The 16,184-nt window shown below is 40.3% G+C and overlaps 1 non-coding gene across 1 annotated transcript; it reads right to left on the bottom strand.

Annotated features, from left to right (window-relative positions):
* Positions 1–7,411: 7,411 nt before the first annotated feature.
* Positions 7,412–7,519, bottom strand: LOC130952451 (small nucleolar RNA R71). Its single transcript, XR_009074631.1, has one exon. It is a non-coding gene; the product is annotated as a small nucleolar RNA R71 (small nucleolar RNA).
* Between the last annotated feature and the right edge of the window lie 8,665 nt (positions 7,520–16,184).

Here is a 16,184-nt window from a genome sequence, read left to right as displayed (position 1 = left end):
TTAATTAATTAATAATAAGCATTGATAAAGTATATATATATATATTGAATTGCTTTCAGTTTTCACTACGGTATTTATATATTGTTTGAATATATAAGGGAGTCTTTTTCAATATAATATGAGAAGAAAAACAGCATATAATTTTAGCATATAGTGAAGTCACAAGGTGTCTTTGGGATCTGTGATGGATACATATATGTATTTAATATTTAATGGTAAAATAGATAATATCTTTGATTTGTTTTTATGTTCAGTTGATAACTTGATATAATATGCAGCAGAACTTGTTAGCCCGAAATCATAAACAATGACTTCATTCTACATGTAAACTAATAATAAGAGTTAGTGCTGGTTTAGTTACTATGAATGCACTATTGCTGTGTTACTATGAATGCACTACTGCTTTAGTTACTATGAATGCACTGCTGCTGTGTTAGGTAATATATTGTTGAATACTACTTTGATTAAGTGATGTTGGTATGATGACTGCAACTTGGGTACTTGAATTATTTGTTAAACTGAACTGTAGGGACTGCTACCTGCTTTGAAGGCAGTTATGCCAAATGCCCATCACCGGAACTGTGTGATGCACATTTGGAAAAATTTTATCAACCGGTTTAAGGATCTCTATATTCGGGAGGTAGTTTGGGACTGTGCTAAATGCACCACAATACCAGAATTTAAGGAACAAATGGAGAAACTCAAGCGAATCAACCAGGGTGCATGGGAGTATCTTTCAAAATTTGAGCCCGCAACTTGGGTGAAGGCCTACTTCTCACATGGACCAAAAGTGGACAACCTCACAAATAACATGTGTGAGGTGTTCAACTCGAAGATTGTAAACTACAGAAGCAGGCCTATACTGACAATGTGTGAAGAAATTAGGTGCTATCTGATGCGAAGGATGGTCAAGCATAAGCAGTTGCTACAAAATGCTTCTGGAAGGCTAGCACCTGTTCAGCAGAAGAGGCTGGATCGTCTTATTGGGCCCAGCAACAAGTGGGTTGCTGAGTGGACAGGTGATGAAGAACGAAAGAGATTCGAAGTGAGTCGTAAGACAACAAAGGTAGATGTGGATCTCATCAAGCAAACCTGCTCCTGCAATAAATGGCAGCTGACTGGTAATTTTTAATAGCATTGTTAAAACTGTCTGATTTACTTCAATTACTGTTCTCATTTTTCTGGTTTCATTAAAGATAATTACTATGATGTTGCTCTGTTATAGGTATGCCATGTATTCATGCAGTGGCAGCTATCAGGAAAAGACATGATCAACCAGAAGAATATGTGCACCCATGGTTATGCATGGAATCAATCCATAAGACATATGCATATTCTATTCAGCCAGTGCCTAGTCAGGAATTTTGGACACGGAGTGAGTTTTCGAGACCAGATCCTCCAATCATAAAGAGACCAATCGGGAGACCAAAGGTCCACAACAGACAAAAAGATCCGGCTGAACCAATGATGCAGCAAGGTGCCAAGCTTAGGAGGTCGTTTAAGGTAACTTGTAGTAAATGTGGGTTAGAGGGACATAACTACATGACTTGCAAGGGTGCTCCTTCTAACCCCAATTGGAAACCTAAGACCAAGAAGTCCAAGAAAGGTGGGACAAGTCAGTCACTAGTTGTCCTTCCGCTATCACAGTCAGCACCACAGGTTGATGTTAGTAATGTTTTTATTCTTAATAATCTGCTATATTTGGTGTATATTACTGCATATTTCAGTATTCATATAGTAATGCATAACAGTTATCAACTTAAATTTACAGGATGCCCCTAACAGCCAAAGGGCTCCATCTAGCCAGGCAGCTACTACCCAAGCTGCATCTACCCAAGCTACATCTACCCGGGCTCCAGATGTAAGTATAATATATAATTGTGATATGTTGATTTATCCTAAGTCTCATGAATACTATCTGATTTATCCTAAGTCTCATGAATACTATCTGATTTATCACAACCAGGTTCCAAGTCCTGTGCCAGCAACACCAAATCCTGTAACACCATCGCCCGTGGCAGACCAACCCCAGCCAGGTCGTGTGACTAGAGGTACACTTTTTAGGCCTCCACTCCAAGTTCCATCCACAGCTCACCAAACATGTCATCCAAAAACTTCAAAGATCAGGCCTAAACAGAAGATATTCAGGCCACCTGTCCCACTTTGCCCAACTTCACTCTCGCCTCCAAGTCAGCCTGTACCCCCACAGCCTCAACCAACTCAAGTCAGGCCAGGACCGAGTACAGTTGCTTCCAAGGAGACACTGGCAGCAGCAAGCACAGCAACAACAAGACTGTTCAAATTCATTCCTAATCCACCATCCATCAATCCAAACAAATGAAGAAATGTGACATCTTCGGCATCTTGGGCAGGCCACTATGCCTTGTAATAGCATTTAGGAAAGTTGAATGTGATAACAATGTTTCTTTTTTTTGGAGAATTAGTGGCTTTTTGACGAAGCTCTTAGGCTTTTATAAACTGTTGCATTAATGTTAGGTGTTTGAGGCTTACTTTTGTGATGTTAAGCTTCATAATACTATACACTTGAGCAGATTTGTTCCTTTTGAGTAACTTTCAATACATGTTTTGTGGTTAATGATACAACTTATATGCCTACTTTTCTCAATCATTCAAGGCTTCTTCACATATTGACAACATCATTTCAACATCATATTCATATCATAACCTGAACTGCATTTAGATAGATAATAGGATACAAATCTTCCCTAAAGACCATGTTTCAATACACAACAGAAAACAGGTTCAATACATTTTTCAACTATACGTTCTAAAATTCATTTCTCAGTCACTACATACATAAAATGCAGCCATAACAGCACATACAACAATAACAACACAACAAGCTAAGGGGTTTCTTTTCTTCTCTAGCACAGTAACCTTTTCCTCTAGAATAGCAATCCTATGCTGGAATCCCTCATCCTCTTCAACAACTTCTACCTCCTTCTCTGCCTTTTTCTCAACCAGAGGTGTTTTATCCAACACGCAACCACTGCTTCCAATTCTAGCCAGATGTTCATCCACCCAAAGAAAAAACTTGCAGTGCGGTTGATTTCCCTGACAAAACCCCAAAAATAAATCACCACCCAGAACCAATCCAACATAACAAAATTCACAGATTTCTTATCTAACCTTATAGAATGGGCAACCCATGAAGACTCTGTTTGGGTTCCTACTCGTCCTCGACATATACATTATCGCATAAACTCCACAGAAGCATCTCCGGGCGATATCGTCCTTCAGGTCTCCGTCGTAGAGAACATAAGGATCTGAGCTTGAGGCAGAATCTTCCTCTCTTACTCCCCTGTGGCTTCTTCTCGAGGTTGCTGATGCTCCATTCGCATTCGCAGCCATGGCTGATGAACGTTGAGCTCCTCACCTCTGGCCTCGACAACGAAGAGCAATCAATTTAAGAATTAGGGTGGAAACTCAAAACGACATCGCATTGTGGTGCAGGGACTTAAATGTCCAACTCTTCGAACGGACCTTTCCACTCAGCAGTCCAGCTGTCAGCCAGGCGTGCCACGTCATTCTCAGGGGAGCCAGATCAGACTTCTCCGACGGGTCCGGCGTTGGCAATTCGACGGAGGGACTCATCTGTCCAAGATTTGATAAGGTCGGGGGTTTAAATGTATTTTCAAATGCTCAGGGACAAAAATGTCCACGGGACAAAAGGTCAGGGACCTATTTGTCCTTTTCTCTTTTTCTTTTTATATTCCTGCCTGCCTGCATAGCACAGTCTCTCTTCATAATTCAATAAGCAGGATGCTTGATTATTCACAACATTCTTATCTTCAAAACTTGTTTGCACTCAATTTTCAAGAATGCATCACATGAAAGTTCTTTGAAAAGAAGGATTGAGGAATTAAACAATTTTGAGGTGAGCAAAAGATTAGGAGAAGTGGCGGTTCTAGTTGTATGATTATGTATTGAGGTTGCATGCTTGTGAAAACTTGCATGGGAGCTCATAGGCAGGATATGAAGTTCAAAGAAGTATTGTGGAGTTTCTCAAAAATCAATTGATCCAAGAAGCAGCAACCAAAACAAAAAGAAAAGAAAAGAAAATACAAAAGCAAAAAGAACATAGCCCATGGCTCTGAGCATCAATTACTAGGCAGAAAAAGAAGAATGAAACAAAAACTCAAAGAGTTGCTATCCTAGTAAATGCTTGTGGTTGAAGTGTGTCAAGGAAAGAGGCTTGAGCAAGTAAATCCGAGGGGTGCTTTAACACCTAATACCTTAAAACCAACTGGTTTAGGAGTATTGATTGAAAACTTATTTAAAGAGCCGCCTTGAGACATGATACTTAGAGTCGAGGCCAAAGCAAAGAAAAATTATAAGCTGCTTCAAGGTGATTACATATAAAGAGATCTCCATAATACCAATTGGATGAATATCCTAAAGACCTACGACTCCCAATATGTGAGGACTAGTGAGCACTGAAGCCCTTGCATGAGCATATGATTTAGAGTTCATCCCATTGTTACTTGATCACTTCACTCACTGTGCTTTACAAGTGTTCCTCAATCCATCTTAATGCAAAGAATCTCTGAGCTCAATTCATTTCTTGCTTGGGGACAAGCAAGCTTTAAGTTTAGTGTTGTGATGACAAGTCATCTTAGCCTAGTTTCACTAGTCTTTTTCCTTTGTTTTCACTTGAATTATGCACTTTCTTGAGTTACAAGCAAGCCAATTTAGGTAGATTTTCATGCTTCCTTTGACTGAATCAACCATAGATAAATTAATGCAATTTCATGAGGTTTGATGCCATAATTGGTGCATATTAGGATAGAATGATCATCTCATGATTTCAAGCATAGCTTTGATGTGTTTGGTTGATTTATGATAGGTGAAGAAAGCTTGGAAAAGGATTGAAGTGAGAAGGAATGGCTAGAAGCTAAGAGAAGACAATGAAACAAGTGAAATTGAACCAGGAAGAATGAAGTTGGAGTTGAAGTTAGCCCTCAAACGTTGGCACAAACTTTTGGACTTGAAGTTAGCCTCAACGTTAGCCCCCTAACTTGGAGGCTAACGTTGGAAGTTGAAAATCACTCCCAGGGCTAGCCAACGTTTGCGCCAACGTTAGCCCCCTAACTTGGAGGCTAACGTTGGCATGAGAACTCTCCTCCAGGGCTGCTAACGTTGGCGCCACAAGCATACAAAGCAAGGCCAACGTTAGGGTCAAAGTTAGCCCCCTAACGTTGGCACCAACGTGAGTGGCAGAAAGTGATGATTGCTGTCAAGAAAAGTTGGCCTCAAAGTTAGACCCCTAACTTTGAGGCTAACTTTGAATCCAACTTTGCAAAACCCAAATCCGGTTCAATTGGTTCACTTGGGTTTCTCTCCAAACTTCAAGAGCAATCAACCAAGGCCTCTTTCAACCCAATTCCACCAAGTGCAAAGGCCCAACTCAAGGCTTGAAGATCAATTGAAGAAAGTGTATAAATAGGCTAAGATTCAAGTTAGTCAGGGAGCTCTTCTTTTTAATTTTGCTTAGTAGTTTTCGGAGAGCTTTTGGTATTGAGTGACCTTTAATTTCATAGTTTGGGGGAAGGAGAATTCCATTCTCTTCCTCTTAGTTTTATTGCTTTCAATTTCAAGTACAATTGTCTTGGATCTTGGGTTGGAGAATTGAAGGAATTCTGTTTCAATCTCACCTTAGACCTCTCTTTTGATTTTCACTGCAATTTAATTTTCAGTTCGGTTAATTGTTTCTTCATTTATTCTCCTCGCAATTTAAAATCTCTTTGCCATTGTTCTTGTTAGATCTAGGAAGGCATTGAGATCTAGACTCAGTTTTCTAGTCTCTGGGACCTGAGATCTAAATTTACCATTTCAATTTTCTGTTTCTTGCACTAATTGTTCAATTTACTTGTCTGTTTGAATTTAATTCAATCCCAATTCCCATTTACTCTTCTGATTGATGCAATTTAACTTTTCCTTGTTTAATTTCTGCAATTCCAAGTCCCAACCCCCTTTACATTTCAAGCCATTTACAATTCTTGTAATTTAAGATTTTGCAATTTACATTTCTTGCACTCTAAGTTTCTGTCATTTAATTTCTTGTTTCTTAAGATTCAGCACTTTAATTCTTGTTCTCTTTAAATTCATGCTAGTTTCCCATTCCCTTTACTTTCAATGCAATTTAAAATTCTGCAATTCATCAATCAACCAACCAAATCTTGATTCGCTTGACTAATTCAACCACTAAACTAAAATTGCTCAATCCTTCAATCCCTGTGGGATCGACCTCACTCCCGTGAGTTTTTATTACTTGATGCGACCCGGTGCACTTGCCGGTTAGATTGGTGTTGTTTTGGGAGAGATTCTTGTCTCCACCAAAATAAATCCCATCAGGAAGGTTTAATGTTTGAATCATATCTTTTCTTGTTAGGCAAGTCATTAATTTTCAAAATCAAATCTTTTAAAAAATTGTTTTCAAAACATATCTTTTAAAAATTGTTTTCAAATCAAATCTTTTCAATCATATCTTTTTAATCACATCTTTTTCAAAATAAGTTTTCAATCAAATCTTTTTAACTTCTAATTTCAAAATCTTTTTCAAAAATCACTTGATTTCTTTTCCACTTTGAATTTTCGAAAACTATCAATCAATTTTCAAAATGTTTTTGACATCTTTCTAATTAATTTTCGAAAATTCTCTTCCTTCCTCCCACATCCTTCTATTTATGGAGTACTACTCCTTCTTAATGCACAATTCGAACTCTATCTAATCAAGTTCGAATTCTTCTACCTCCTTCTTCTATTTTTCTTTACCTCTGACACCTCAAGGAATCTCTATAACTGTGACATAGAGGATTCCACATTTTCTTGTTTTCTTCTCTTTCATATGAGCAGGAGCAGAGACAAAGGCATTCTTGTTGAAGCTGACCCTGAACCTGAAAGGACCTTGAAGCGAAAGCTAAGAGAAGCTAAGGCACAACTCTTTGTAGAGGACCTAACCGAATTCTTCAAAGAAGAAGAACCCATGGCAGCCGAAAACAACAACAATGCCAACAATGCAAGGAAGGTGCTGGGTGACTTTACTGCACCTACTCCTGACTTCTATGGGAGAAGCATCTCTATCCCTGCCATTGGAGCAAACAACTTTGAGCTTAAGCCTCAATTAGTTTCTCTAATGCAACAGAATTGCAAGTTCCATGGACTTCCAATGGAAGATCCTCATCAGTTTTTAGCTGAGTTCTTGCAAATCTGTGACACAGTCAAGACTAATGGGGTTGACCCTGAGGTCTACAGACTGATGCTATTCCCTTTTGCTGTAAGAGACAGAGCTAGAATATGGTTGGACTCACAACCTAAAGATAGCCTGGACTCTTGGGAAAAGCTAGTCAATGCCTTCTTGGCAAAGTTCTTTCCACCCCAAAAATGGAGTAAGCTTAGAGTGGAAGTCCAAACCTTCAGACAGAAGGATGGAGAATCCCTCTATGAAGCTTGGGAAAGATACAAACAATTAATCAGAAAATGTCCCTCAGACATGCTTTCTGAATGGAGCATCATAGGTATTTTCTATGATGGTCTCTCTGAACTATCCAAGATGTCTTTGGATAGCTCTGCTGGAGGATCTCTTCATCTGAAGAAGACGCCTACAGAGGCTCAAAAGCTAATTGAAATGGTTGCAAATAACCAATTCATGTACACTTCTGAAAGGAATTCTGTGAACAATGGGACTAGTCAGAAGAAAGGAGTTCTTGAGATTGATGCTCTGAATGCCATTTTGGCTCAGAACAAGATATTGACTCAACAAGTCAATTTGATTTCTCAAAGTCTGTCTGGAATGCAAAATGCACCAAGCAGTACTAAGGATTCTTCATCTGAGGAAGAAGCCTATGATCCTGAGAACCCTTCAATGGAAGAGGTGAATTACCTAGGAGAACCCTATGGAAACACCTATAATTCTTCATGGAGAAATCACCCAAATTTCTCATGGAAGAATCAAGAGAGACCTCAACAAGGTTTCACTAACAACAATGGTGGAAGAAATAGGATTAGCAATGGCAAGCCTTTTCCATCATCTTCTTAGCAACAGACAGAGAATTCTAAGCAGAACCCCTCTGACTTAGCAACCATGGTCTCTGATCTAATCAAAATCACTCAAAGTTTCATGACTGAAACAAGGTCCTCCATTAGGAATTTGGAGGCACAAGTGGGACAGCTGAGCAAGAAAATTACTGAACTCCCTCCAAGCACTCTTCCAAGCAATACAGAAGAAAATCCAAAAGGAGAGTGCAAAGCCATAACCATGGCCGAATATGGAGAGGAGGGAGAGGCAGTGAACGCCACTGAGGAAGACCTCAATGGGCGTGCACTGACCTCCACTGAGTTCCCAAATGAGGAACCATGGGAATCTGAGGCTCAAAATGAGACCATAGAGATTCCATTGGACTTACTTCTGCCATTCATGAGCTCTGATGAGTATTCTTCCTCTGAAGAGGATGAGTATGTCACTGAAGAGCAAGTTGCTAAATATCTTGGAGCAATCATGAAGCTAAATGACAAGTTGTTTGGAAATGAGACTTGGGAGGATGAACCTCCTTTGCTCACCAAAGAACTGGATGACTTGTCTAGGCAGAAATTACCTCAAAAGAGACAAGACCCTGGGAAGTTTTCAATACCTTGCACCATAGGCAGCATGACCTTCAAGAAGGCTCTGTGTGACTTAGGGTCAAGTGTGAACCTCATGCCTCTCTCTGTAATGGAGAAGCTAGGGATCTTTGAGGTACAAGCTGCAAGAATCTCATTAGAGATGGCAGACAACTCAAGAAAACAAGCTCATGGACTTGTAGAGAATGTTTTGGTAAAGGTTGAAGACCATTACATCCCTACTGATTTCATAGTCCTAGAGACTGGGAAGTGCATGGATGAATCTATCATCCTTGGCAGACCCTTCCTAGCCACAGCAAAGGCTGTGATTGATGTTGATGGAGGTGAACTGATCATTCAAGTGAATGAAAAATCCTATGTGTTTAAGGCTCAAGGATATCCCTCTGTCACCATGGAGAAGAAGCATGAAGAGCTTCTCTCAAATCAGAGACAAACAGAGCCCCCACAGTCAAACTCTAAGTTTGGTGTTGGGAGGCCACAACCAAACTCTAAGTTTGGTGTTGAACCCCCATATTTAAACTCTAAGTTTGGTGTTGGGAGGTTCCCACATTGCTCTGAGTATCTGTGAGGCTCCATGAGAGCCCTCTGTCAAGCTACTGACATTAAAAAAGCGCTTGTTGGGAGGCAACCCAATGATTATATTTTATATAGTTTCTCTTTGTTATTTTATGTTTTTTGTAGGTTGATGATCATAAGAAGTCACAAAATCCATTGAAAAAGCAAAAACAGAATGAAAAACAGGAAGAAAAACAGCACACCCTGGAGGAAGATGTTGCTGGCGTTCAAACGCCAGTAAACCTAGCAGTTGGGCGTTTAATGCCCAGTCTGGCACCATTCTGGGCGTTTAACGCCAGAAAGGGGCACCAGACTGGCGTTAAACGCCAGAAAAGGGCAAGAACCTGGCGTTAAACGCCAGGAATGGGCACCAGCCCGGCGTTTATCGCCAGAAATGGCTCAAAACGTGATTTTGAGCAACATTTGGTGCAGGGATGACTTTTCCTTGACACCACAGGATCTGTGGACCCCACAGGATCCCCACCAACCCCACCACCACTCTCTCTCTTCTTCCCCCATTCACCAATCACCTCAATACCTCTTCCCCAAAACCCCTTCACCTATCAAATCCCATCTTTCTCTTTACCACTCACATCCATCCTTCATAAAACCCCACCAACCTCACCCTTCAAATTCAAACCACTTTCCCTCCCAAACCCACCCATAATGGCCGAACCCCATCTCCCCTCTCTCCTATAAATACCCTTCTTCACTCCTTCATTTTCACACAACCTACCCACCACTTCTACCCCTCCTTGGCCGAATACATAAGCCATCTCCTTCTTCCTCATTTCTTCTTCTTCTACTCTCTTCTTTCTTCTTTTGCTCGAGGACGAGCAAACCTTTTAAGTTTGGTGTGGTAAAAGCGTTGCTTTCTTCGTTTTCCATAACCATTTATGGCATCCAAGGCCGGAGAAACCTCTAGAAAGAGGAAAGGGAAGGCAAAAGCCTCCACCTCCGAGTCATGGGAGATGGATAGATTCATCTCAAGGGTGCATCAAGACCACTTCTATGAAGTTGTGGCCTTGAAGAAGGTGATCCCCGAGGTCCCCTTTTCACTCAAAAAGGGTGAATATCCGGAGATCCACCATGAGATCCGAAGAAGAGGTTGGGAAGTGCTTACCAACCCCATTCAACAAGTCAGAATCTTGATGGTTCAAGAGTTCTATGCCAATGCATGGATCACCAAGAACCATGATCAAAGTGTGAACCCGGATCCAAAGAATTATCTTACAATGGTTCGGGGGAAATACTTGGATTTTAGTCCGGAAAATGTAAGGTTAGCATTCAACTTGCCCATGATGCAAGGAGATGAACATCCTTACACTAGAAGGGTCAACTTTGATCAAAGGTTGGACCAAGTCCTCACAGTCATATGTGAAGAGGGCGCACAATGGAAGAGAGATTCAAGAGGCAAGCCGGTTCAATTGAGAAGGCATGACCTCAAACCCATGGCTAGAGGATGGTTGGAGTTTATCCAACGCTCAATCATTCCCACTAGCAACCGGTCCGAAGTTACTCTAGACCGGGCCATCATGATTCATAGCATCATGATTGGAGAAGAAGTGGAAGTTCATGAGGTCATAGCCCAAGAACTCTATAAAATGGCGGACAAGTCTTCCACCTTGGCAAGGCTAGCCTTTCCTCATCTCATTTGTCACCTCTGTTATTCAGTTGGAGTTGACATAGAAGGAGATACCCCCATTGATGAGGATAAGCCCATCACCAAGAAAAGGATGGAGCACACAAGAGACCCCTCTCATCATGAGATCCCTGAGATACCTCAAGGGATGCACTTTCCTCCACAAGACTATTGGGAGCAAATTGACACCTCTCTAGGAGAATTGAGTTCCAACATGGGACAACTAAGGGTGGAGCACCAAGAGCACTCCATTCTCCTCCATGAAATTAGAGAAGATCAAAGAATTATGAGAGAGGAGCAACAAAGACAAGGAAGAGACATTGAGGAGCTCAAGCACTCCATAAGACCTTCAAGAGGAAGAACAAGCCGCCATCACTAAGGTGGACCCGTTCTTTAATCTCCTTGTTCTTTATTTTCTTGTTTTTTCGAAAATTGTGCTTTATGTTTATCTATGTTTGTGTCTTATGATCATTAGTATCTTAGTGTCTATGCCTTAAAGTTATGAATGTCCTATGAATCCATCACCTTTCTTAAGAAGTGTTCTTAATTGAAAAAGGGAAGAATTGCATGAATTTTGAATTTTATAACAGTTTAATTATTTTGATGTGGTGGCAACACTTTTGTTCTCTGAATGTATGCTTGAACAGTGCATATGTCTTTTGAATTTGTGGTTCATGAATGTTGGCTCTTGAAAGAATGATGAAAAAGGAGACATGTTACTGAGGATCTGAAAAATCATAAAAATGATTCTTGAAGCAAGAAAAAGCAGTGAATACAAAAAAAAAGAGAAGAAAACGAAAAAAAAAAGAAGAAGGAAGCAAGCGAAAAAAAAAACCGAAAAAAAAAAGAAAAAAAAAGAAAGAAAAAAAAGGAATAAAGTTGTGATCCAAGGCAATAAGAGTGTGCTTAAGAACCCTGGACACCTCTAATTGGGGACTTTAGCAAAGCTGAGTCACAATCTGAAAAGGTTCACCCAATTATGTGTCTGTGGCATGTATGTATCCGGTGGTAATACTGGAAGACAGAGTGCTTTGGGCCACGGCCAAGACTCAATAAGTAGCTGTGTTCAAGAATCATCATACTTAACTAGGAGAATCAATAACACTATCTGGATTCTGAGTTCCTAAAGAAGCCAATCATTCTGAGTTCCAAAGGATAAAGTGAGATGCCAAAACTATTCAGAGGCAAAAAGCTAAAAGCCCCGCTCATCTAATTAATACTGATCTTCATAGATGTTTTTGGAGTTCATTGCATATTCTCTTCTTTTTATCCTATTTGATCTTCAGTTGCTTGAGGACAAGCAACAATTTAAGTTTGGTGTTGTGATAAGCGAATAATTTGTACGCTTTTTGGCATTGTTTTTAGTATGTTTTTAGTGTGATCTAGTTTGTTTTTAGTATATTTTTATTAGTTTTTAGTTAAAATTCACTTTTCTGGACTTTACTATGAGTTTGTGTGTTTTTCTATGATTTCAGGTATTTTCTGGCTGAAATTGAGGGACCTGAGCAAAAATCTGATCCAGAGACTCAAAAGGACTGCAGATGCTGTTGGATTCTGACCTCCCTGCACTCGAAGTGGATTTTCTGGAGCTACAGAAGCCCAATTGGCGCGCTCTCAACGGCGTTGGAAAGTAGACATCCTGGGCTTTCCAGCAATATATGATACTCCATACTTTGCCCAAGATTTGATGGCCCAAACCGGCGTTCAAAGTCACCTACAGAATTTCCAGCGTTAAACGCCGGAACTGGCACCTAAATGGGAGTTAAACGCCCAAACTGGCATAAAAGCTGGCGTTTAACTCCAAGGAGAGTCTCTACACGAAAATGCTTCATTGCTCAGCCCAAGCACACACCAAGTGGGCCCAGAAGTGGATTTTTATGTCATTTACCCATCTCTGTACACCTTAGGCTACTAGTTCTCTATATATAGGACCTTTTACTATTGTATTGTAGAGCCTTTTGATCATGTTTTTATGATTGAACTCACTTTGGGAGGCTGGCGATTCGGCCATGCCTAGACCTTGTTCTTATGTATTTTCAACAGTGGAGTTTCTACACACCATAGATTAAGGTGTGGAGCTCTGCTGTACCTCGAGTATTAATGCAATTACTATTGTTCTTCTATTCAATTCCGCTTGTTCTTTGTCCAAGATATCACTTGTTCTTCAACTTGATGAAAGTGATGATTGACACTCATCACCATTCTCACCTATGAACAAGATGACTGACAACCATTCTTGTTCTACAAGCATATGAGGCTTAGTGAATATCTCTTGGATTCTTTAACCGGAATCTTCGTGGTATAGGCAAGAACTGATGGCAGCATTCAAGAGAATCCGGAAGGTCTAACCTTGTCTGTGGTATTCTGAGTAGGATTCAATGATTGAATGACTGTGACGTGCTTCAAACTCCTAGCAGGCGGGGCGTTAGTGACAGACGCAAAAGGATCAATGGATTTTATTCCGGCCTGACCGAGAACCGACAGCTGAATTCCGCTATGCTGTGACAGAGCATATGCAATCGCTTTCACTGAGAGGATGGGAGGTAGCCATTGACAACGGTGAAACCCTACACGAGCTTGCCATGGAAAGGAGTAAGAAGGATTGGATGAAGACAGTAGGAAAGTAGAGAGACGGAAGGGAAGGCATCTTCATACGCTTATCTGAAGCTCTCACCAATGATATACATAAGTATCTCTATCTTTATCTTTATGCTTTATTCATCATCTATACCCAATTGAGTCTGCCTAACTGAGATTTACAAGGTGACCATAGCTTGCTTCATAGCAACAATCTCCGTGGGATCGACCCTTACTCACGTAAGGTATTACTTGGATGACCCAGTGCACTTGCTGGTTAGTTGTGCGAAGTTGTGTTTATGCCATGGTATTGAGCACCAAGTCTTTGGAGCCATTACCGGGGATTATTTGAATATGGACAAAGTAGTGTTCACAATTTCGTGCACCACATATGCCTATGACTTTTATCCTCAACATGATGCTCAACCATACTCACAAGCCCCTTTCTACCAAGCACCTTCCTATTACCCTTATCCATCATATAATCAATCACCCATACCACATCCTTGTGATCATTATGAGCAAGAACCTTTAGAACCACCACAACCCTATCATGATTATTATGAAGAACCACCTCAATACACACCATCTCCACAATTTTACCAAGCGAAAGCACCTTCCTACCATAAACCTTCTGTCCAAAATAATGAACCTTCCTATTCACCCCAAGCCCCAATAGACGATTCTCTCACTTTGTTACTTCAAGGATAAGAGGCCATGAAACGGGATACAATTGAGTTTGTGACCAACTTGACCAAGGTGGTGCACACTTTTAGCCCAGCAATGTTTGAATACTCGAGTTGTTCCCGTAGCCACATGTGGAAAGCCAAAGGAAGAGAAAAGCATGAAGAAGATATCAGAGAATTCGGTGAAAAAGAAAGAATCGGTAGTAGTAGTGGAGCAATTGGAGAAGCCTATGGTTAGTGAAACAAAGGAGGAAGTGGCCGAAGATTTAGGAGATGCGGAACTACCATGTGAATCTCCACAACCTCCGGAGCACATCAAGATTGAAGAATATGAGAGGGTTGATCAAGAGATAGATTCAATCATGGATGAATTTCTATCCATAATTGAATCCTCTCCCATTGGACATAGAGTTGAAATGATAGAAGAATGTGCACAACCTCCCATATCCTTGGTGGGCAATGAGGAAGATAACGAATCGAAAGCGAGCCACCAAGAGGAACAAGTTGGCATGGTTTATATCGAAATTGAAGAATATGAAGAGGTTGATCAAGAGATGGATTTATTCATCGATGAATTCCTATCCGAAATGGTATCACCTCCCATTGAGCAAGAAGTCGAAGTTCTTGAAGACAACACCAAGCCAGGAAATAAAAGGAAAAAGGTTGAAATTAAAGGAGCTTGCGAAGAGGTGGAGATAGTCAAAGAAGAGCATAAAGAAGTTGACCTTGAATTGTCTAAGTGTGGGGAGGCTCCCCTTCCCAAGTCACCATCCTACACAACATTCAAGTGGGTAAAATTCTTATCTTCAAGCTTTACTTTCTCACTTGAATACGGGTTGAGTAAAATGGATGGACAATTTAGAGCTCTTTGCAGAACTAAGAGTAAGAAGGAGTTGTGTAGTGGTTGGTGATAAACCCCATTTTTAGGGTTTATCTTGTATTGAATTTAGAGTATTTTGATGACCTTTTCTCGCATTTAGCCTATGAAATAGCATGGTTTTGTAATCTCTCCCGTATTTGTGCTTAAGTGTAAAAACATGCTTTTTAAGCCTTATTTTGATAAATTCTAATTCCTCTTTGATTCCACAAGATGCCTTGATGTGTTTGGTAGTGATTCCAGGATTGACATAGGCTAGGCATGGATCAAAGGAAGCAAGGAAGGCAGCATACAAGTGGAGGGAAGCATAAAAAGTCAAAGAAGTGAAATCAGCCGAGCACGCGCATGCGCACAATGCGCTTGCGCGCACATTGCAGAATCGACCAGGGACGCGCACGCGTACCGTGCGCGCACGCGTCGCAGTCCGCACATGACTTCATTAAAGCAACACGTGCCTGGCGATTTGGAAGGGTTTCTGAACCGATTTTGGCACCAATTGCTGATAGAAAGGAATAAAAGGATCAAGGATTGAGGGGCAAATAATCAATCTATCATATAGCATAATTAGCTTTAGTTTAGAGTAGTTTTAGAGAGAGAAGCTCTCACTTCTCTCTAGAATTAGGATTAGGTTTAGGTTAATCTCTCTTCTTAGATCTAGGTTTAATTCATGCTTTAATTCACTCCTCTTTTATCAAGTCTTAATCTTCTCATCTTCCTCTTTCTAGTTATATGCTTTAATAATTGTAATTCTTCACTTTGTTTTGGATAGATTGTTGTTCTTTTGTTTTCTTTCAATAATGCAATTTGAGGTAATTCATGATAATTGTGATTTCCTTGATTGTTGTTGTTAATTCATTTCAATAATTGTTGTTAGATTCTATTCTTGTTATCAATTTACTATGCTTTCCTTTTATGCCTTCTAAGTGTTTGATGAAATGCTTGGTTGGATTTTAGTGTAGATTTTGTTCCTCTTAGCCTAGGTAGAGTAATTAGTGACTCTTGAGTTGTATAATTCCTTTGTTGATTGATAGTTAGAAGTTGCTAATTAATTTGAATGCCTCTAAAGCTAGTCTTTCCTTTAGGAGTTGATTAGGACTTGAGGAATCAAATTGATTCATCCACTTGACTTTCCTCCATGGTTAGAGGTTAACTAAGTGGGAGCAATGGACAATTTGTTATCACAATTGAAGAGGATAACTAGGATAGG

This window comes from Arachis stenosperma, chromosome 9 (assembly GCF_014773155.1).
Source record: "Arachis stenosperma cultivar V10309 chromosome 9, arast.V10309.gnm1.PFL2, whole genome shotgun sequence".
Taxonomy (NCBI): Eukaryota; Viridiplantae; Streptophyta; class Magnoliopsida; order Fabales; family Fabaceae; genus Arachis; species Arachis stenosperma.
Note: the sequence above shows the minus strand (reverse complement) of the source record. Positions and strands in the feature narration are given on the sequence as shown.